This window comes from Macaca fascicularis, chromosome 19 (genome assembly GCF_037993035.2).
Source record: "Macaca fascicularis isolate 582-1 chromosome 19, T2T-MFA8v1.1".
Classification (NCBI taxonomy): domain Eukaryota; kingdom Metazoa; phylum Chordata; class Mammalia; order Primates; family Cercopithecidae; genus Macaca; species Macaca fascicularis.
Genome location: NC_088393.1, coordinates 49526387 through 49547671, shown reverse-complemented (window position 1 = coordinate 49547671; position 21285 = coordinate 49526387). Strand labels below are relative to the sequence as shown.

At 44.7% G+C, this 21285-nt stretch overlaps 2 long non-coding RNA genes across 4 annotated transcripts in view; both read right to left on the bottom strand.

The window, feature by feature from the left end:
* LOC102142708 (uncharacterized) overlaps window positions 1-21285 on the bottom strand; it is a 161790-nt gene that overhangs the window by 98030 nt on the left and 42475 nt on the right. The gene's annotated exons all lie outside the window — the stretch shown is intronic.
* Window positions 981-19663, bottom strand: LOC135968510 (uncharacterized). The gene is made up of 2 exons (XR_010583372.1): window positions 16246-19663; window positions 981-8449 (listed from the first exon to the last, which is right to left on the bottom strand). It is a non-coding gene; the product is annotated as an uncharacterized lncRNA (long non-coding RNA).

The following is a 21285-nucleotide window of genomic DNA, read 5'->3' as shown; positions in this document are numbered from 1 at the left end:
CATTCTGGTAATAATATAACCCAACAATTCCACTCCTAGGTATATACCCAAAAGAAATAAAAACATGTCTATACAAAAACTCACACACAAATGTCCAAGGCTGGGCTTGATGGCTCACCCCTGTAATCCCACCACTTTGGGAGGCTGGGGTGGGCACATCACTTGAGCTCAGGAGTTCAAGACCAGCCTGGCCAACATGGTGAAACAATGTCTCTTCTAAAAATACCAATATTAGCTGGGTGTAGTGGTGTGCACCTGTAATCCCAGCTACTCAGGAGTCTGGGCCAGGAGAATCATTTGAACTGGAAAGGTGGAGGTTTCAGTGAGACGAGCAACACTCCATTTCTTAGGGAAAAAAAAAAAAATGTTCATAAGCAGCATTATTTGTAATAGCCAAAAGCAGAAACAACTCAAATGTCCACCAACTGATGAATGGATTTACAAAATGTGGTATATACATACAATGGAAGATCATTTGGCAATAAAAAGAAATGGGGCTGGGCTCACACCTATAATCCCAAGAATTTGAAAGGCCGAGGTGGGAGGATCGCCTGGGCCCAGTGTTTGAGACCAGCCTGGGTAATATAGTGAGACTTCATCTGTATAGGAAAAAAATTTTAAGTAAAAAATAAAAAGAAATAAAGTATTGATATATATATGATACAACATGGATAAAGCTTGAAAATATTATGCTAAGTGAAAGAGGCCAGTCACAAGAACACATATTATTCCATTTATATGAAATATTGAGAATAGGCAAGTTCACAGAAACAAAAATGTAGATTAGGGTTCCCAGAGGCTGGAGAATGGAGGCTGAAGGGTGGCATGAAAAGTGATTACTAATGGGTATAGGGTTTCTAGTTGGGGCGATGAATATGTTCTGAAGACTGATTATGGTGATAGTTACATAATTCTGTGACTATGTTAAAAATCAGGCACTTGTTCTTCAAGTCACCCACTTGGGGGTCTTCCAAGCATACTTTCTCTTTTTTCATTTTCTAAAGCCTTTTAAAAATAAACTTCTGGTCAGGCGCGGTGGCTCACACCTGTAATTCCAGCACTTTGGGGGACCAAGGCGGGTGGATCATCTGAGGTCAAGAGTTGGAGACCAGCCTGGCCAACATGGTGAAACCCCATCTCTACTAAAAATACAAAAAAAAAAAAAAAAAAATAGCTGAGCGTGGTGGCAGGCGCCTGTAATCCCAGCTGCTCAGGAGGTTGAGGCAGGAGAATTGTTTGAACTCGGAAGTCAGAGGTTGCAGTGAGCCAAGATCACACCATTGCACTCCACCAGGGACGACAAGAGCAAGACTCCACCTTAAAAATAAAATAAAAATTGGCCGGGCGCGGTGGCCCAAGCCTGTAATCCCAGCACTTTGGGAGGCCGAGACGGGCGGATCACGAGGTCAGGAGATCGAGACCATCCTGGCTAACACGGTGAAACCCCGTCTCTACTAAAAAATACAAAAAACTAGCCGGGCGAGGTGGCGGGCGCCTGTAGTCCCAGCTACTTGGGAGGCTGAGGCAGGAGAATGGCGTGAACCTGGGAGGCGGAGCTTGCAGTGAGCTGAGATCCGGCCACTGCACTCCAGCCTGGGTGGCAGAGCGAGACTCTGTCTCAAAAAAATAAAAATAAAAATAAAAAAAATAAAAAAATAAAATAAAATAAAATAAAATAAACTTCCACTCTTGCTCTGGAAAAAAAAATCATTGAGGAATAGAATATACTTTAAATGGGTGAGTGGTATGGCATATAAATTATATCTCAATAAAGCTGTTTTTTTAAGGGAAAAAAAAAAAGAACATTGAAGCCTGGATAAAGACTGTACCAGCTGGACGGAGTTCAGATTCAGTTGTAATATCCCATAAGCCCATTAAGACCCATAGCCAACCTGTAAAACTGCAATAATCTGAACTTTGGCTTTACTTTAAAAAAAAAAAAAAAAACTAACATTGAGGCCTAGGACCTCATTTTTGGTCATTCCCTACCAGCTCTGTGCCACTTGTTTAATTGATTTAATGAGAAACATACCCAAAGTAACGATGTGTATTTACTGAGCATCTATTATGTGATAGCTACTTTTCTAGGACCCAGGATTCAACAGTGAGACATGTAGTCCCTGCATACAAAATGCTTACACTACATTCACCACGTAATCTTGATAGGGCATGGTAAGCGCTACCCAGGGATAAGTACTGGGTACTTTAGAAGCATGACCTGGGGTTGGGGTGTTAGCATAGCATAGCACAAAAGAAGTGATGTCTAAACCAAAGATAACTAACATTGATAAGAAAGAGACATAATGGGAGCATTCTAAGCAGACAGAATAAGTGCAAAGGCCCAGACACAGTAGAGAACAGGGGTATTTAAGGAATTAAAGTAGTGTTGTGTACCTGGAGTACAAGAATGGGGGTAAGGTGGGGGCAGGATTAGCACAGATGAAGCTGGAGAAGACTGAGCTCTTTTAAACTTGTAATATGACAAAAAAAAAAAAAAAAAAAAGCTTGGGGGCCCTATTGAAGAGATCAAAGTGCATCCTGAGGGCAACAGAGAACCATTTAAAGGGCTTTAATATTGGGGGAAAATGTGATTAGAATTTTGTTTCATACACCTACTCCACCCACACTGCAGAAAATGAATTAGAGTGGCATGGAATTGGACTGAAGACAAACCAGTGGAATCAGAGAGAAAGCTATTGCAGTGATCTGGAAAAGGAAATGCCTGAATCAGTAGTGTGAGTAAGGTTGGAAAAAGAAGTGGACAGCTTGAGAGATATTTAGCAGGTAGTATTGTCAAGACTGAGTGATTGACTAGATGTGGGGGTGATAAAAGAGTAATCAAAGATGGTGGCCAGATTTCTGGGGTGGATCACTGTGGGGTACCATCCACTGAAATTTTTTTTTTAATTTTTTCAGACAGGGTCTCACTCTGTCACCTAGGCTACAGTGCAGTCGTGTGATCACAGTTCACTGCAGACTCAACCTCTGGGGCTCAAACAATCCCCACCTCCTGAGTAGCTGGTATATAGGCACATGCCACCATGCCGAGCTAATTTTATTTTTTAAGACATGAGGTCTCATGTTGCCCAGGTCACAGGTGTTAGCCATCGTGCCTGGCCATCTCTCTCTTTAAATAGAGATGGGGTCCTACTCTTTGCTTGGTCACAAACTCCTGGACTCCAGCAATCCTCCCGCCTCAGCCTCCCAAAAGTGCTGGGATTACAGGTGTGAGCTGCTGCACCTGGCTAAAATTTCATTTTAAACAATCAGGTTTAGAGGCAAGTTAAGTTCAGCTTTTTGGACATGTTGCATATTCAAAAGTAGATGCCCAATAAACTGTTGAGATATACAATTCAAGAGAGATGGAGGGCTGGGTGCCGTGGCTCACACCTGTAATTCCAGCACTTTGGGAGGCCAAGGCAGGAGGATCACTTGAGGTCAGTAGTTCAAGACCAGCCTGGCCAACATGGTGAAACGCTGTCTCTACTAAAAATACAAAAACTAGCCAGGTGTGGTGGTGGGCACCTGTAATCTCAACTACCTGGGAGGCTGAGGCGTAAGAATCACTTGAACCCAGGAGGCGGAGGTTTCAGTGAGCAGAGATCATGCTACTGCACTCCAGCCTGGGCGATAGAGGGAGACTCTGTCTCAAAAAAAAAAAAAGAGAGAGAGAGAGAGATGGAGGACAGGCACAGTGGCTCACACCTATAACCCCAGTGCTTTGAAAGGCTTAGGTAGCTGAATAGCTTGAAGCCAGAGGAGTTACAAGATCAGCCTGTGCAACATAGTGAGAACCTGTCTCTACCAAAAAAAAAAAAAGTTTTTAATTAGCTGGGCACAGTGGCTCACACCTGTAATCCCAGCACTTTGGGATGCTTAAGTGGAAGGATTGCTTGAGCCCAGGAGTTCAAAGTTATAGTGAGCTATGATCGCACCACTGCATTCTAGCCTGGGTGAAAGAGTAAGACCCCATCTCTATTTAAAGACAGAGAGAGATGGCCAGGTGCAATGGCTCACAGAAGGTGAGGTGGGTGGATCACAAGGTCAGGAGATCAAGACCGTCCTGGCTAACATGGTGAAACCCGATGTGTACTAAAAATACAAAAAATTTGCCTGGCATGGTGGCAGGCACCTGTAGTCCCAGCTACTCGGGAGGCTGAGGCAGGAGAATGGCGTGAACCCGGGAGGCAGAGGTTGCAGTGAGCAGAGATCATGCCACTGCATTCCTGCCTGGGTGACAGGGCGAGATTCCCTCTCAAAAAAAAAAAAAAGAGAGAGAGAGAGAAAGAGACAGAGAGAGAAATGGGCCATTCATCAGGTATCAATTATAACTGAAGTCACACAGGGAACATGAGTATATAGAAAGAGAAGGGGACATAAGATAGAACCCTAAAGACCACTGACATCAGAGAAGGTGGTAAGGAAAACTCGAAAGGAACGGCCAGAGAGGTAGAAGAGAACCCAACAGCATGAGGGCCAGAGAGCAGCAGTTCCAAAGCAAAGCACTGGTGGACTATGGTAAGTGTGCTGCAACGCCAAGTAAAACAAGGGTGAGAAAGGGTAATTCTATTTTGCAACTGTGTCATCATTGGCAACCCTGGTAAGAGTAGTTTTGGTTGCACAACAGGAATTAAGTCTACTCCAGGATGCTCAGGAGTAGATGGGAGATAAGTAAATGGAGATAGTAACTATAAACTCTTTTTAAGTATTAGTTTAGGCCAGGCACGGTGGCTCAAGCCTGTAATCCCAGCAATCTGGGAGGCTGAGGCGGGCAATCACCTGAGGTCAGGAGTTTGAGACCAGCATGGCCAATACAGTGAAACCCCATCTCTACTAAAAATATAAAAATTAGCCAGCCGTGGTAGTACATGCCTGTAGTCCCAGGCTACTTGAGAGGCTGAGGCAGGAGAATCGCTTGAACTCAGTAAGAGGAGATTTCAGTGAACCAAGATTGCACCACTGCACTCCAGCCTGGGCAAAAGAGTGAGATACCATCTCAAAAAAAAATAATAATAATAACAATAAATAAATAAATAAATGTTTAGAATAAATAAATAAATGTTTAGAAACTAACTAAATGTTAGTTTCTAAAAAAAAGAAGAGAGTGATACGGTAGAAGCCAGTAAGAGAAGTAGAGTTCAAAAGAGGATATTTTTAATATAAGACAGGCTTAAATATATTTAAATATTAAAATATTGAAACAGATGCAGAGTTTTTAGTTTCCTATTATGATCATGCTCTTTCTTCTAACTACTTCCTTCTCACAGGAAATTATTACCGAAATACATTGAGCCTAGTCCTGTGGTTTGCTGCATAGAATGCCAGTCACTGAGTCAACAAGTATTGCCAGGAAGAAGGGCTTGAATCAGGTGCTGCAATGAAGGACAACAGGAGATGAAGTCTCAAATCTGTGTCTCTGACAGACTGAAATTGGGGAGTTTATATAGCAGGGAAAGTGGGAAAACAGGAATTAGGGAGGGGAAGGGAAGCAGCCATGATGGATGAGTCTGGTATCTCATTGTCTGGGTGTGAGGATCTCATGAGGTTCAGTTCCTTGCCTGAGGGTAGGTTTCCTAAGGAAGGAACTCAGATGAGACAAATATCAGTTTAGAGTTTTAAGACTAGGGAAGGTCAATTTCTATGTTTATTCAAAAAACCTGTAAACATTAGTCCTGTGGGACAGTTGCGCTGGTTTCAAAATCTGGAAGGGAAGAGCTAGCTGAAGACAAGATAGATCCTAAGTATTTTAAGGCAAACCAACGTAGAGGTCCTGACTTACCAACATTTCAAACATAGTGCCTCCATACTGCGTTAAAATCTGCTCTCCTATAACCAGGTCTTTTCTCTGCTTATGACCACATATAACATAAAACTACTGATTTGCTCATCATCTTTTAAACAAATCATATTCTTCTAAAATAGGACTTTCAAAACTATAAATAGTTGCTAACTTAGAAAAATCCAGTGGAGACTGCAAATGGTTTCCTTCTTTCTCTCTTCTTATGTTAGCAGTAGAATCTCCATTGCTACTTCTGTGGGAGTGCTTGTTTGTTAATGTTTTGAGAGAAACTGTGGTTTCCTTTTTTTTTTTTTTTTTTTTTTTTTTGAGATGGAGGCTCTTGTTGCCCAGGCTGGACTGCAGTGGTGCAATCTCGGCTCACCACAACCTCTGCCTCCTGAGTTCAAGCAATTCTCCTGCCTCAGCCTCCTGAGTAGCTGGGATTACAGGTATGCACCACCATGCCCAGCTAATTTCATATTTTTAGTAGAGACAGGGTTTCTCCATGTTGGTCAAGCTGGTCTCGAATTCCCTACCTCAGGTGGTCCGCCCCCCTCAGCCTCTCAAAGTACTAGGATTATAGGCGTGAGCCACCGCACCGGCGAAACTGCAGTTTCAAAGATGGAAAAGGGAAGAATCTGTCAAAGCAGTAAGCGCACAGGAATGCTAACCCTAGGACTGACTCCAGGTAGGGTTGAGTAACTCCCATTGGGCAGTTACTCAAAGATTTTGCCCCCACTGTGCCTAAAATTTTCATCCCACTTTATTAAACTACACGATATTTCATCTAATTCATTTAGCAAATGGTTCTGAGAAGATTACAGAGCTTTCAGCTATACATGAATCACTTGTAAAACTGCTTTTCCCCCACCACCTAGCTTCCATCTAACACACTGAGTTGGGAGCTTTAATGGGAATGGGGTAGGGTTGGGAAAATGACTCAAAAGCAAAGGAAATTTCGGCCATAAATGAGAAACAAGATAGGCCTGGATCAGATATTAAAGTAGAGGGATAAGGGTAGCATCAAAGTCCTATATACCTTAAATCTTAGAAGAGGGAGAAGAGTTTATAAGAAGAGCATCATTTTAAAGTGTGCCTCATGTTAATCCTGTGCCAGGAATGGTAGATAACTCTTTTCCCTTCCCTGGGATATTTCTAACATTTAGAACCCAAGTGTAGTAGGGTTCTCCAGAGAAGCAGAACCAACCGTGTGTGTGTGTTTGTATATAAAAAGAGCTTTATTATAAAGAATTGTCTCACACAATTATGGAGGCTGACAAGCCCCAAGAGCTTCAGGGTGAGCTGGAAAGCTAGAGACCCAAGAGAGCCAGTTGTATAGTTTCAGTTTCAGTCCAAAGGCCAGCAAGGCTCAAGAGCTGATGATTCAGTTTGAGTTTGGAGACAGGAAGAAGCCAATATCCCAGTTGAAAAGTGGTCAGGCAGGAGGAATTCCTTTACTCAAGGGAGGAGAAGTCTTTTTGTTCTATTCAGGCCTTCAACTGATTGGATGAGGCCCACCCATATTAGGGAGAGCAATCTCCTTTATTCAATCTATCAATTTAAATTTTAATCTCATGCAAAAATATCTTCACAGAAATATCCAGAATAGGCTGGGAGCAGCGGCTCAGGCCTGTAATCCAGCACTTTGGGAGGACAAGGCAGGCGGATCATGAAGTCAGGAGTTCGAGACCAGCCTGGCCAAGATGGAGAAACCTCATCTCTACTAAAAATACAAAAATTAGTCAGGCGTGGTGGCATGAGCCTGTAATCCCACCTACTCAGGAGACTGAGGCAAGAGAATTGCTTGAACTTGGGAGGTGGAGTTTGCAGTAAGCCGAGATCACGCCATTGCACTCCAGCTTGGGTGACAGAGCAAGATTCCATCTTGGGAAAAAAGAAAAAAAAAAGAAAGAAAGAAACACCCAGAATAATATCTGACCAAATACCTGGCAACGTCATGGTCCAGCTAGGTTGACAAGTAAAAGTAACCATAACACTAAGTTAGTAATACAGCTCAGCCACATTGTCCATTCAACACTTACAAAGACCTGTGCTAGACACTCTGGAATACTCATAGCTAAATTACATACGATTCCTTCCTTCTAGTGTAAGAATGATAACCCATATATAATTCTAGGTAGAGAGCATTAAGTACCACAAGGGTACTTAGTCTAAAAATTGAGATGACTTGGATAGGGAGAGATTATTTTTTCCATAAGGTTTCATGAAAAGCATTTCAGCAGGGCACTGAAGAATGATGATAATGGCATAAAGGAGAAAACATTGCTAACGAAAAAAGGAAACATAAAAAGACAAAGAATCAGGAAACCATGGCAAGTCATCTAATTTAACTGTTATTTATTTATTTATTTATTTATATTTAGATGGGGTTTCACTCTGTTGCCCAGGCTGGAGTGCAGTGATACGATCTTGGCTCACTGCAGCCTTGACCTCCTGGGCTCATAAGTGATCCTCTTAACTCAGCCTCTCAAGTAGCTGCAACTATAGGTGTGTACCACCATGCCCAGCTAATTTTGTTTATTTTTTGTAAAGACAAAGTCTCGGCCAGGCATGGTGGCTCACGCCTGTAATCCTAGCACTTCGGGAGGCCGAGGTGGGTGGATCACGAGGTCAAGAGATCGAGACCATCCTGGCCAACATGGTGAAACCCTGTCTCTACTAAAAATACAAAAATTAGCTGAGTGTGGTGGTGCATGCCTATAGTTCCAGCTACTGGGGAGGCTGAGGCAGGAGAATCACTTGAACCCAAGAGGCGGAGGTTGCAGTGAGCCGAGACCGCACCACTGCACTCCAGCCTAGCGACGCAGTGAGACTCTGTCTCAAAAAAAAAAAAAAAAAAAAAAAAGACAAGGTCTCACTACATTGCTCAGGTTGCTTTAGAACTCCTGGGCTCAAGTGATCCTCCCACTTTAGCCTCCCAACGTGCTGGGATTACAGGTGTGGGCCACCACACCCTGCCAATTTTATTCTTTTTTTTTTTTTTTCCCAGAGACAAGGTCTCACTCTGTCACCCAGGCTGGAGGGTAGTGGCACAATCATGGCTCACTCAGCCTTGACCTCCTGGGCTTAAGTGATCCTCTCATCTCAGCCTCCCAAGTAGCTGGGACAGCAGGTGCATGCCACCACACCTGGCTGATTTTTTAATGGAGATCTTGCTTTGTTGTCCAGGCTGCTCTTGGATTCCTGGCCTCAAGCAGTCTTCCTACCTTGGCCTTCCAAAGTGTTGGGATTACAGGCATCAGCCACTGTGCCAGCCAAATGTATTTTAAAGTATATGAGGAAGAACAAAAGCGATTTGTATAACAGGAGATAGCAAAAGGATTTCAGAACTTCCCAATCTCCCCAGTAGGTCTTTCTAAAAACCTTTGGCCCAGAATCTTTCTGAAACTGTTTCAGTTCAACTGCTAAATACTTCTGGGAAGTAACTTACTTCCATTCTGCTAATTCCTGCCACTTCCTAGAGCTTGCCTCCTTCTCAGGCCTTAGATATGTCCAGTACCCCATTAGGCTCTAGATTTAAAAGGCTTTTGAAGAGGAATCTGAGCACCTAATCAACATTTACAGCATATTTCATGAAACATATTTCAAATACAAAACAATCAATTTCAAATTCATGAAACTAATATCTATCATTGCCTAGTATGTATCATGTATTGTGATAAGTCCAGAGACTACAAAAATGAGTAAAAATATGTTTCCTGCCCTAAAGGAAGCCACTGTCAACTTTGGAACAAAGACTCTTCACAAAATGGAAAATGCCTATGGAGACATCTTGAGAAGAGCCAAACATATCTTCTGGCCGGGCACGGTGGCTCACGCCTGTAATCTCAGTACTTTGGGAGGCTGAGGTAGGGGGATCACTTGAGGTCAGGAGTTCAAGACCAGCCTGGCCAACATGGTGAAATCTCATCTCAACTAAAAATACAAAAATTAGCTGGGCGTGGTGGCACACGCTTGTAATCCCAGCTACTCAGGAGGCTGAGGCAGGAGAATTGCTTGAACCCAGGAGGCAGACTGCAGTGAGCCAAGATCACAACACTGCACTCCAACCTGGGCGATTGAGTGAGACTCTGTCTCAAAAACTGTGTGTGTGTGTGTGTGTGTGTGTGTGTGTGTGTATGTGTATGTGTGTGTGTATATATATCTTCCATGTCAGTTCTAACCAAGAAAGCAATTTTGCCTGATTTGTGACCACAGGAAAAAGGGTGCTCACTTTACTTTCAAATCAATGCCCAGTCACTGTTAGCGCAAGCCACAGCAGTGGAGCTAACCAACACATGATGTAAAATGCCTTCTGTTTGCCTGGTGCTATGACAAGTATCACAGGCAAGATCCCTGAAGATGGAAAGGGGCATCCCACAGAAGAAAGCAGCAATCACAGCTAATGCAACTTATCCTGCTTCTGGGCTTCATCTTCCCCCAACTCACTGATTCAATCTGTCCTCCACTTTGACAGTCAAAGAGATCACCCGAAAACACAAGTCTGCTAATGTCAATGATACTGCCTTTGGAAACATTATAACAATGAAAAAAATATGGCAGTAAGAGATCTTATCTAACCATGCTCCCCCATCTTGTCTTTCCGTAATCATTCTTATGCTTAGGCTAAACTAACTTTGGGAGATATTTAGCTTATAGTTTAAATGATAAGAAACCTTCCCCAAAACTCAACCACCTTTGTAAAGTTAATGAATGGCCATCGGTCTAGGGGGAGGAGAGGAACCTGAATTCTGCTAAGCTGTAGACTGGTCACCAGATATGCCCTGCACATAACATCACTGTTGTAAATTGGCCTTTTGAGATATCTTTTCAGGTTTTTTGCATGTCTGACACCCAGAGCTCTACCTGGACCTGCCAACTCTACTCCTGTGGCCCTACCCAGAAGCAACTCAGCTCAAGAGAGCAGCTTCAAGACCCTATGATTTCATCTCCACCCAAACCAATCAGCAGCAAGCACCCATTACATGGCCACTCCAACCCCTTCCCCTAAACGCCTTTGAAAAACCTCTAACCTATGAGCTGAAGATGAGGCTGATTCAAATAACAATTCCATCTCCCATGTGGTGTGGCCAGCCTTGTGTCAATTAAACTCTTTTGTCCCACCCCCATAAACTCTTTCTTTATTGCAATGCTGTGGTCATTATTTGTGCAGCGGGCAGGAAGAACCCATTGGGTGGTTACATCAATCCCCTGCCTAAAATCTAGGTGTAGTTCTCCATCACCTTGAGGATAAAATCTAAACTTCTTCACCAAGCATACCAGGCTCTTCATAATCTGGTCCCTGATTATTTCTAATCACTGTCCCTGTGTACTATCTGTGACAACAGGCTCAGCTACTTGCAGTTCCCCGAACATATCACTGACTTTGCACTCCCTCACATCACTGACTTTGCATGTATTGTTCCCTCTGCCTAGACAGCCCTCCTCTCAATTTCTACTCCTCTTTCAGAACTTAGCTCTTAAAAATAGAAAGAAAAAAGAAGAAAAGAAAATGTTTCACTGTTCTCAGCATTCTCATCCCAGGATGAGTTAGTGAGCCCTCCCCTGTGCTCTTACAACACTTGTTTTGTCCTTTAATCATAACGCTTGTCATTCTTTTTTTTTTTTTTTTTTTTTTTTTTTTTTTGAGACACAATCTCACTCTTGTTGCCCAGGCTGGAGTACAGTGGCACGATCTCAGCTCACTGCAACTTCCACCTCCCGAGTTCAAGCAATTCTCCTGCCTCCGCCTCCCAAGCAGCTGGGATTACAGGTGCCCATCATCACGCCTGGCTAATTTTTGTATTTTTAATAGAGACGGGGTTTCTCCATGTTGGCCAGGCTAGTCTCAAACTCCTGACCTCAGGTGATCCGCCTGCCTCAGCCTCCCAAAGTGCTGGGATTACAGGCGTGAGCCACTGTGCCCAGCCCATGCTTGTCATTCTATTCTGTAACTGTTTGACTTGCCTCCCTTATAAGACTATGAGCTCCTTAAGGGCCACCATGTTTTTATTCCCATTAATACACTCGGTACCTAATATAGTGCTTTGTAGCTAGTAGGCATTCAGGAAACTACATGCTTATTAAGGAATTCAATGAATGAATGAATAGCACCAAACATTTACTGGATTCCATGTGTGAGGCACATGGTAAAGTGTTAAACTTAATCAACGTATTGAGTTTGTGAAAGGAAAATAAAATCCTGGGATCCCAAATTCACTATGCCAAAGGGAAAAGTTAAGCTTGGGAACTGAGTCATGCAGAAACTGCCTTCTTTTTGTTCCTAAACAGACAGCTGTAATTTCACAGGCTTACATTATCTTATGTAAAATGTAGATCTGTTGAGCACTAGATAAATGCATAATTGACTCCCCCCCCCCATTCCTTTTTTTTCACATGTAAAATGTGAATTCACTGAGTGCTAATGTAAAACAGTTACATTCACTTGGGAGCCTCCCAAGAATGTAATTGTTTGCCTCACTGCCTACCCTCCTTTTTCTTTTTCTTTCCTCCTCCTCCTCCTGCCTGCTGTTTCTCCTTTAAATATTGAAGTCCTCAAAACCATCTTTGGAAAAAGCAAGGCCACAGATTCTACTGCAACAGGTCTCTTTTTCTCCAGGTGCATCCTCAACCTTGGCAAAATAAACCTCTACATTGATTGAGATCTGTCTCAGATACTTTTTGGTTTATACGTATCTGTAATATAAATAGTATCTGGCCAGATACTAAAAAAATCAGTAACTGCAGGTGCAGTGGTTCATGCCTGTAATCCTAACACTTTGGTAGGCCCAGGTGGGAAGATCATTAAGCCCAGGAGTTCAAGACTAGCCTGGGAAACATGAGGAGACCCTCTGTCTCTACAAAGAAGAAAGAAGACAGAAAAGAGAAGAAAGAAGAAGGAGGAGGAAGAGGAGGGAGAGGAGAGGGAAGGGGGAAGGAGGAGGAGGAAAAGGAAAAGAAAAGAGAAAGGAAAAGAAAGAACAAGGAGGCCTAAATTTGGGGAAAAAAAAACTCTGAGAAAGCACCTGCCTAACCTCCCTCAGGAGACTCTGGTGAAAAGCAAATGTGATAATGCCTGTGAAACTATTTTGTAAATTGAAAAACTATACAAAACACCTAAAGAGAAGCAATAATGTTATTTCTGCCCTTCTTAGGTTATTTCAGAACAGGAATGGTATAAACCTGAAGTCTACCAAATAATCACTCCTTTCCTGAAACATTTTATCAATTTATTCACTTCTCCAGGTGCCCCAAGTTAGGTGTCTCCTGAGATGTATCTTGCAGAACTCAAAACTGTTAATAGAGTTATAATGTCAAAGTACCTATAACATACAATAAAGGCCTTCCTCACCCACACAGAGTCTCTCACAAGAGGCTTCTTCCCTGATATTGCACTGGCTTTCTAAACAATCCTCCACCTACAGTTTTTCCCCTTCATACCAATTCTGCATTTTATCATTAAAATAATCTTCCTGGCCAGGTGCGGTGGCTCACGCTTGTAATCCTAGCACTTTGGGAGGCCAAGACGGGAAGATCACAAGTTCAAGAACAGCCTGGCCAATATGGTGAAACCCCGTCTCTACTAAAAATACAAAAATTAGCTGGGCATGGTGGCATGTGTCTGTAATCCCAGCTACTCGGGAAGCTGAGGCGTGAGAATTGCTGAACCCGGGAAGGCGGAAGTTGCAGTGAGCCAAGATCACACACCACTGCACTCCAGCCTCGTGACAGAGCAAGACGCCATCTCAAAAATAAATAAGTAAACAAAGATAAAAATAAAAGTCTTCCTGTATCATAGAATCATAAACTCTCTAGCTAGAGAAACTCCTCTACAATCACATGATCCAAACTTCTTACTGTATAGATGACGGATCTAAGGCACAGAGAAATTAAAAGAATACGTCACCAAATCAAGGTCATAATATGAATGTTATTCCCCTCCTCAAAAACCTTCAGATAAATTCCAAACTCCTTAGCACAGCATTCAAAGCTCTTTACAACCTGACCTCAACCCACCTATTCAATCTCATCTCCCTCTCATATCCCCTACAAGCCCTTGGTTCCAATCTTCCCTATCCTCTGAACTGATGCTACTTGGCCTCATTCTGTTCTTTCTCTGGAGTGTCCCTCCACCTTCTTCTCCAACCTTTGCAGGTTTGCAAAACTCACTTGTTCAGAAAGCCTTCCCTGGCTTAGCTCATAGGGCAGCTCTCATACCTCTGAACTCCGAAAGCCTTCACAGTCCATGACACTTGTTGGCTGACGTTATTGCGAAAGTTTCCCATTCACAATAATTGCACCTCAGATAAACATCATTGGTTTCAATAACACCACTGCGCACAACCAGCCAGTATTATGTTACATGCATTCCCAACATTGTGATCTACATGATTTTCTATCTTATTACCTCTCATCCCATCTAGACTGCAACCTCCTTAAAGGCAAGAGATTGTACTTTATATTTTTCCACAGCCCCCAACTGCACCTAACCTGTGACTGTGAGTGTTTACTGAGCACCTATAGTGTGTAAGTTCCTGTTCTAGGGCCTTTGTGTACGTGATGTCATTTGATCCTCATAATTCAGCCAGGCACAGTGGCTCATGCCTATAATTCCAGAATTTTAGGTGGCTGAGGTGGGAGGATTGCTTGAGCCCAGGAGTTTCAGATGAGCCTGGGCAACACAGAGAGACTTCGTCTCTACAAGAAATTTAAAAACTAGCCAGGCATGGTGTCGCACACCTGTAGTCCCAGCTACTTAGGAGGCTGAGATGGGAAAATTGCTTGAGCCCAGGAAGATGAGGCTACAGTGAGCTGTGATCAAGCCACTGCATTCCAGCCTGGTAACAGAATGAGCCTCTGTCTCAAAAAAGATCCTCATAATTTTCTCACAAATGAGAAAAGTGAGGCTCAGAAAAGAGTAAACTGTCAAGATCACACAACTTAACTAAAAAGTGGCAGAGCTATAGTGAAATGCAGGTTCCTCGGCTTCCAAAAAGACATTTAGCCAAAAACCATGCTGCCTCTAACCCAGTTGGTGACTTGAATGGGACAGGTGCACCGGAACTGCTCAGTGACTGACCAAGCCATTCACAAGCCCAGGCAGAGGCCCAAAGTATACACGACAAGGAATCAAAGCAGGCTTGATGCTCCCTTCCTCTAAAGCCCAGATTTGGGTTTCCCCAGGTCCCTGCAGGGTCTCCTTAGTTTCTTGGCACTGACTGTTCATCTTGTGCCAATTTAGGCAGAGGCCCCACTCTGTTCCCCAGGTAGCTTATCTGGGAGCCCTGACCAAATGGGTAAGACAGCAGGATACAAAAAGCCAGATTCCTCCGAAGCAGTGAGAAAAGTGATTCTTGAGCAACTGGCTCACTGGAAAGGAGCCCTTTCCTATGGCCACCCTGCTCCTGTGTTTTCCTTTCGGGGCCTGTTAGGCCTGTCAGGCAACTTTGGGATTAGGGAAACAAGACTTTTGCCAACAAACTGTGTCTAACAGAGTTGGAGTGGGAGAAGCCCTGACACCTTGCAAACCCCGGGACAGCGGGAAGACCCGTCTCTCTCCTGCCTTGCCCTGACTGAGGGCCACATCCTCCATGTGCCCGTGGGGAAGCACAGCTTGGAAAATAGGCTTTTCTACCCTGGCGGCAACAGCTGCCATTTACTGCCATCAGTTATTTAATTTAATAACTGATTGCCAAGCTCTATACCTGGTGCTTTAAATGTTTGTGTTTTGGGGGTTTTTGTTGTTGTTGTTGTTGTTGTTGTTTCCACCCCCCCCCCCCAATCCTTGTTAACATTCTGTGGACCACAGTCCAGTGCAGTGGTTAAGGACACAGGCTCTGAGGTCAGGCTTCCATGTTCAGAATCCCAGTTCCACAACTTAAGAATTGTGTTAATGTGGGCATGCTGCTTAACTTCTCTATGCCTCAGTTTTCTTATCTGAGAAATGACAACTACAATAGTACCTAATTCCTAGAGATGTATGGGGATTAACTATATTAATAAATATAAAGTGCTCAATACAGTAGCTATTATAGCTATTACATGATATCATCTTCATTTTACGAATGTTGCAATTGAGCCCTAGAGAGCTTAAGTCAGTTGCCCAAGATCACACAGATAATAGAGAACAAAGTGGATTTAAATCCAGGTCCAGTCTGTCTGACACCAAAGGCACCAAACCCCCAGTGCTTGAAGTCTCCCTCTCTGTCTCTTTCTCTCAAGCTGAACTATACTTACGGAGCTGCTGGGGTGGTTAAAGAGCTACCACAGGACCCAAGTTAGAATTAAGTTCCCAGGGTCACCCTGGAGAAGTGAAAATATGTAGGGCCCAGAGCTGCCATTAAGAATGTGGGGTTTGGGGCCAGGCATGGTGGCTCAGACCTGTAATCCCAGCATTTTGGGAGGCCTAGGTGGGTGGATCAGCTGAGGTTAGGAGTTTGAGACCATCCTGGCCAATATGGTGAAACCTGTCTCTACTAAAAACACAAACAAAAATTAGCTGGGTGTGGTGGTGGGCACCTGTAATCCTGGCTACTCAGGAGGCTGAGGCAAGAGAATCACTTGAACCCAAGAGTCAGAGATTGCAGTGAGCCAAGACCACACCATCGCACACCAGTCTGGGCAACAGAGACTCCGTCTCAAAAAAAAAAAAAAAAAATGTGGGATTTGGGCCAGACGCAGTGGCTCATGCCTATAATCCCAGCACTATGGAAGGCTGAGGCAGGAGGATCACTTGACCCCAGGAGCTAGAGACTAACCTGAACAATATAGCAAGACCCTGTCTCTACAAAAATAAGTTTAAAAATTAGCCACATGTGGTGGCACACACCTGTGGTCTCAGCTACCCAGGAGGCTGAGGTGGGAGGATCGCTTGAGTCCAGAAGGTTGAGACTGCGGTGAGGTGTGTTCACACCACTGCACTTCAGCCTTGGTGACATAGCCAGACCCTGTCTCAAAAACTAAAAAATAAAAATAAAAAAAAGAATGTGGGGTTTGGGCTGAGCACAGCAGCTCAAGTCTGTACATAATCCTAGCACTTTGGCAGGCTGACACAGGAAGATCACATGAGCCCAGGAGTTTGAGACCAGTGTAGGCAACAAAGTGAGACCCTGTCTCTACAAAAAATTAGCCAAATGTGGTGGCATGAGCCAGCTGCTCCGGAAGCTAAGGCAGGAAGATCACTTAAGTCCAAAAGGTCGTGACTGCCATGCATCGTGATTGTGACAGGGTACTCCAGCCTGTGCAACAGAGTGAGACTCTGTCCCAAAAAAAGAAAAAAAAGAATGTGTCGTTTGGAAAATTTTCACTCACCCTACCCCCAGTGATTTTACACAAGTGACATCAGGCTGAAATGATATCAAAAGCAGTATTAAAAGAGGAAAGAAGTCATGAAAGGGCATCATGAAGAATTAGAAGAATGGGAGAAAACAGGGAAGGAAGTCCCAGCTGCCACTGCCTTTGTGCCTCTGTGTGGTGGAGGGGACAGCAGCTTAATGTACGAGCCTCAGACAAAAACTTGGCACCAGTTGGTCTGAGCATGTCTTTTTTAATTTTTTATTTTGAGACAGGCTCTGCCTTCTGTCACGCAGGCTGGAGTGCTGTGGTGCAATCATGACTCACTGCAGCTTCGACCACCAAGGCTCTAGTGATCTTCTTGCCTCAGCCTCTCAAGTAGCTGGGACTATAGGCATGTGTCACCATACTCAGCTAAATTTTTTAATTTTTTTTTTTTTAAGAGATAAGGTCTCGCTATGTTGCCCAGACTGATCTTGAACTCCTGGGCTCAAGGAGTCCTCCCACCTCGGCCTCCCAAACGATTGGGATTAAAGGCACGAGTCACCATGCCTGGACTGAGCATTTCTTGTGCATCTTTCTCCACATATACCCCTCCCCCCCTTTTTTTGAGATGGAGTCTCACGCTGTCACCCAGGCTGGAGTACACTGGCATGATCTCGGCTCACTGCAACCTCCTCCTCCCGGGTTCAAGCAATTCTCCTGCCTCAGCCTCCTGAGTAGCTGGGATTACAGGCGTGTGCCACCTCGCCCGGCAAATTTTTGTATTTTTGGTAGAGATGGGGGTTTCACCATGTTGGCCAGGCTGGTCTCAAACTCCCGACCTCAGATGATCCACCCACCTTGGCCTCCCAAAGTACAGGGATTACAGGTGTGAGCCACCATGCCCAGCCTTAATTTTTATATTTTTAGTAGAGACAAGGTTTCACCAAGTTGGCCAGGCTAGTCTCTAACTCTTGGCCCCAAGCAATCCTCCCACTTCAGCCTCCCAAATTGCTGGGATTAAAGCCATGAGTCACCATACCTGGCCCTGCCCCCTTTAACTACTGCCCAGCATTCCAGTCTGAATGGAGAGAAGTAATTATAGTTCCCTAGGGATGGCTCCACAAGGCTCAAATTGCCCTGCCATCTAGCTACTACTGTTTGTAAGAACAACTAACAAATCCCACTTCTGGTCCCCCAGGGAACATGCACTCTTTCTCCACCTCTGGGTGTGCTTGAGGCCATGCTGTTGTATCTGGAGAGCTGAGGGGCAAGCTGAGTGATAACTGCAGTTGCCACCCCCACCACATTCCCCGCCACAGCCTTTCTTAAGGAGCCCAGTATCTTGCCTTCCCGTGGCCACTGTGTCCTAAAAGGGAGAGTCAGAAAGTGGCAAGGGGCTGGACTCACACCCCGCTCTCCTGTGTCAGCTGCTGCGTGTCTGAGCTAGCCTGCCTGGTTCCGAGAGCTCCCAAAGGCTTGCAAGAGAGAGAGTTGGGTACTGTGAAGAATTAGCCCCAGAAGACCGTGTTCAAGAAAAGATAAACCATTCGTTCCTGAGGAAAGGGATCCTATTTTATTTATCTTTGAGAATTCAGGACCTGGCCCTTGTTAGATACATGAAAAATATCAGTGAAATTTGTTTTTAAAGGGCAGAATGCCTAAACGTTGGTTAGAAACAAGCCATAAATCTGACCAGGTTCCTGCATGTCAACGTGTCGCCAGTTTTCCGGGAACAGGATGATACCTCTGTCACAGAAACGATCAAATCCTCTAGGTCCAACTCATAAATCCAAGGGTGTGATGGCTAAACAACCAACATCTGATTTCTGAGAACTGACCTTGGACTGTTCAGAAGGTCTGAGAATTTCATCCTCCACCTCCCAACCCCTCACATGATTCATACCCAGGAATAAAACAAGGCGGATTTCGGACTGGATTAAGAAAATTTCTAACATCTTATCCAGCCTCTGACAAGCTACCAGGACATTGCACAAAAAGCAGAAACAGAGAGAGAGCAAGCCCAGCTCCTAAATCACTTTCTCTCAGCATCAGCACATCAGCAGCCACTGATCCACATTCTGACCCACACGCATGCACCAGACACATGTAATACACTCACAAAGCTTCACCTTAAACTCTTAAGTAGCAGTGACATACAAGACATTATCACAGCACTCAGAGTCTCACATGTGTTACAGGAGCTCCCCAGACAATACTTACCAAACTGTAAGAATATACCTCCACCCACCCTTCACCATATCTGTATGAATACTGGGAGCTGTAGCATGCACATGTGTCTCTCTGTGCCCTGGATCTGTCAGGTTCTATGGAAAAGGGGAAATATGAAACAGAGACCCTGACGGCTATGAAAAGAATTTCCTGCAATTTGCTTCAAAGACACATAGGCAGGAAACAGTTAGGAAATCTATCAAAACAATTATAGCCTACTCTAGAAACTAAATATTAGAGAGGCAGGCAGAACAGGGAGGGAAGTCACGTCATTACCAGAACATATGAGAAGTCTGTGCAATGGCAGGGAAGCTACCAACTGGGCCTCCTTCCCCAGAGCCAAGGGAAGCTCCTGCCTCCAGAGACTCTCCTCACTACACCCACAGTGGGCCTCTTCAGCCCACAGAAACACAGAGCTATTTAAGAAGAGATGCAAATAAAGCTCACAACTTGTTCTTTTTTGGGGAGGGAGGCACACGTGACAGACAAAGCCGCATTCGGGGCTCTGCCACACCTGCTGCAACCTACCACTGCTAATCATAAAATCAGAACTTGAGAACACAAAAGATGATCTCACTCAAATCCAACAGTTTACAGATAAGAAAACTCCCGTCCAGAGTGAGCGAGTGACTTTCTCATGGTAACAAAGAAAGTTGGTAGCTTAGCTGACACAGAACGAGGCCTCCTCACTCCCAGCCCAGAGCCTTTCCTTCACTTCTGAATCTTCCTGAGGCCAGAGTGTGTGAACTTCCCCAAAACTGAGCTGTGTAAAACTCTCTGATGTCCTCACCCAAGGCAGTGGGTATAAATGGATTGGTCCTCCAAACTTGCTAGTGGATGAGGTGGAAGCAGAAAGATTAATACTTCCTCCTGTTTGTCTGTCTTGCTCAGCTCAGGGCCCTAGGGCAGTCACAAAAGATGAGGACACGTGAAGACTGCAGCTGCAGGTAACAGGATTCCCGTTTCACATCCCAGGCTGCAATTCCACTGTCCCCCATCCACTGCTCTCAGCAGTCCCCACTTTTTTTTTTTTTTTTTTTTTTTTTTTTGAGACGGAGTCTTGCTCTGTCGCCGGGCTGGAGTGCAGTGGCCGGACCTCAGCTCACTGCAAGCTCCGCCTCCCGGGTTCCCGCCATTCTCCTGCCTCAGCCTCCCGAGTAGCTGGGACCACAGGCGCCCGCCACCTCGCCCGGCTAGTTTTCTGTATTTTTAGTAGAGACGGGGTTTCACCGTATTAGCCAGGATGGTCTCGATCTCCTGACCTCGTGATCCGCCCGTCTTGGCCTCCCAAAGTGCTGGGATTACAGGCTTGAGCCACCGCGCCCGGCCCAGTCCCCACTTTTGAGCAGATTGAGGTGAAGCAGCTAAACTTCATGTCACTCCACCTCCATGGCAGAGCATGGCAGGCCCAAAAGAAGTCACAACTAAAACTGCTCCCCTCCCAGGGCTCATTGCCCAACCGAGCACCAAACCACATGAAGGTCCTCAGCTGGGAAGTTCCCCCACAGGACAGAGAGAGAAGTGAAACCCATCTCAGGGGAGAAAAACCAATGAAAGACAAATGTAAGAGGTGCTGCCTCACAGTGCCTTCTCTGGTATAAAGGCAAGTGGTCCTCCCACCCCACCCCTCCCTCCAAGAGCCCAGAGAAAGAAAGAGAGCATGGACCACATTATTGTTTTGGGCTTTGTTTGTTTGTTTGTTTGTTTGTTTGAAACGAAGTCTCGCTCTTTCGCCCAGGCTGGAGTGCAGTGGCGCGATCTTGGCTCTCTGCTACCTCCACCCCCTAGGTTCAAGCAATTCTCCTGCCTCAACCTCCCTAGTAGCTGGGATTACAGGTGTGCACTACCAAAGCCCAGATAATTTTTGTATTTTTAGTAGAGACAGGGTTCCACCATGTTGTCCAGGCTGATGTCAAACTCCTGACCTCAGGTGATCCACCTGCCGCGGTCTCCCAAAGTGTTGGGATTACAGGCGTGAGCCACTGCGCTGGCCTACATTG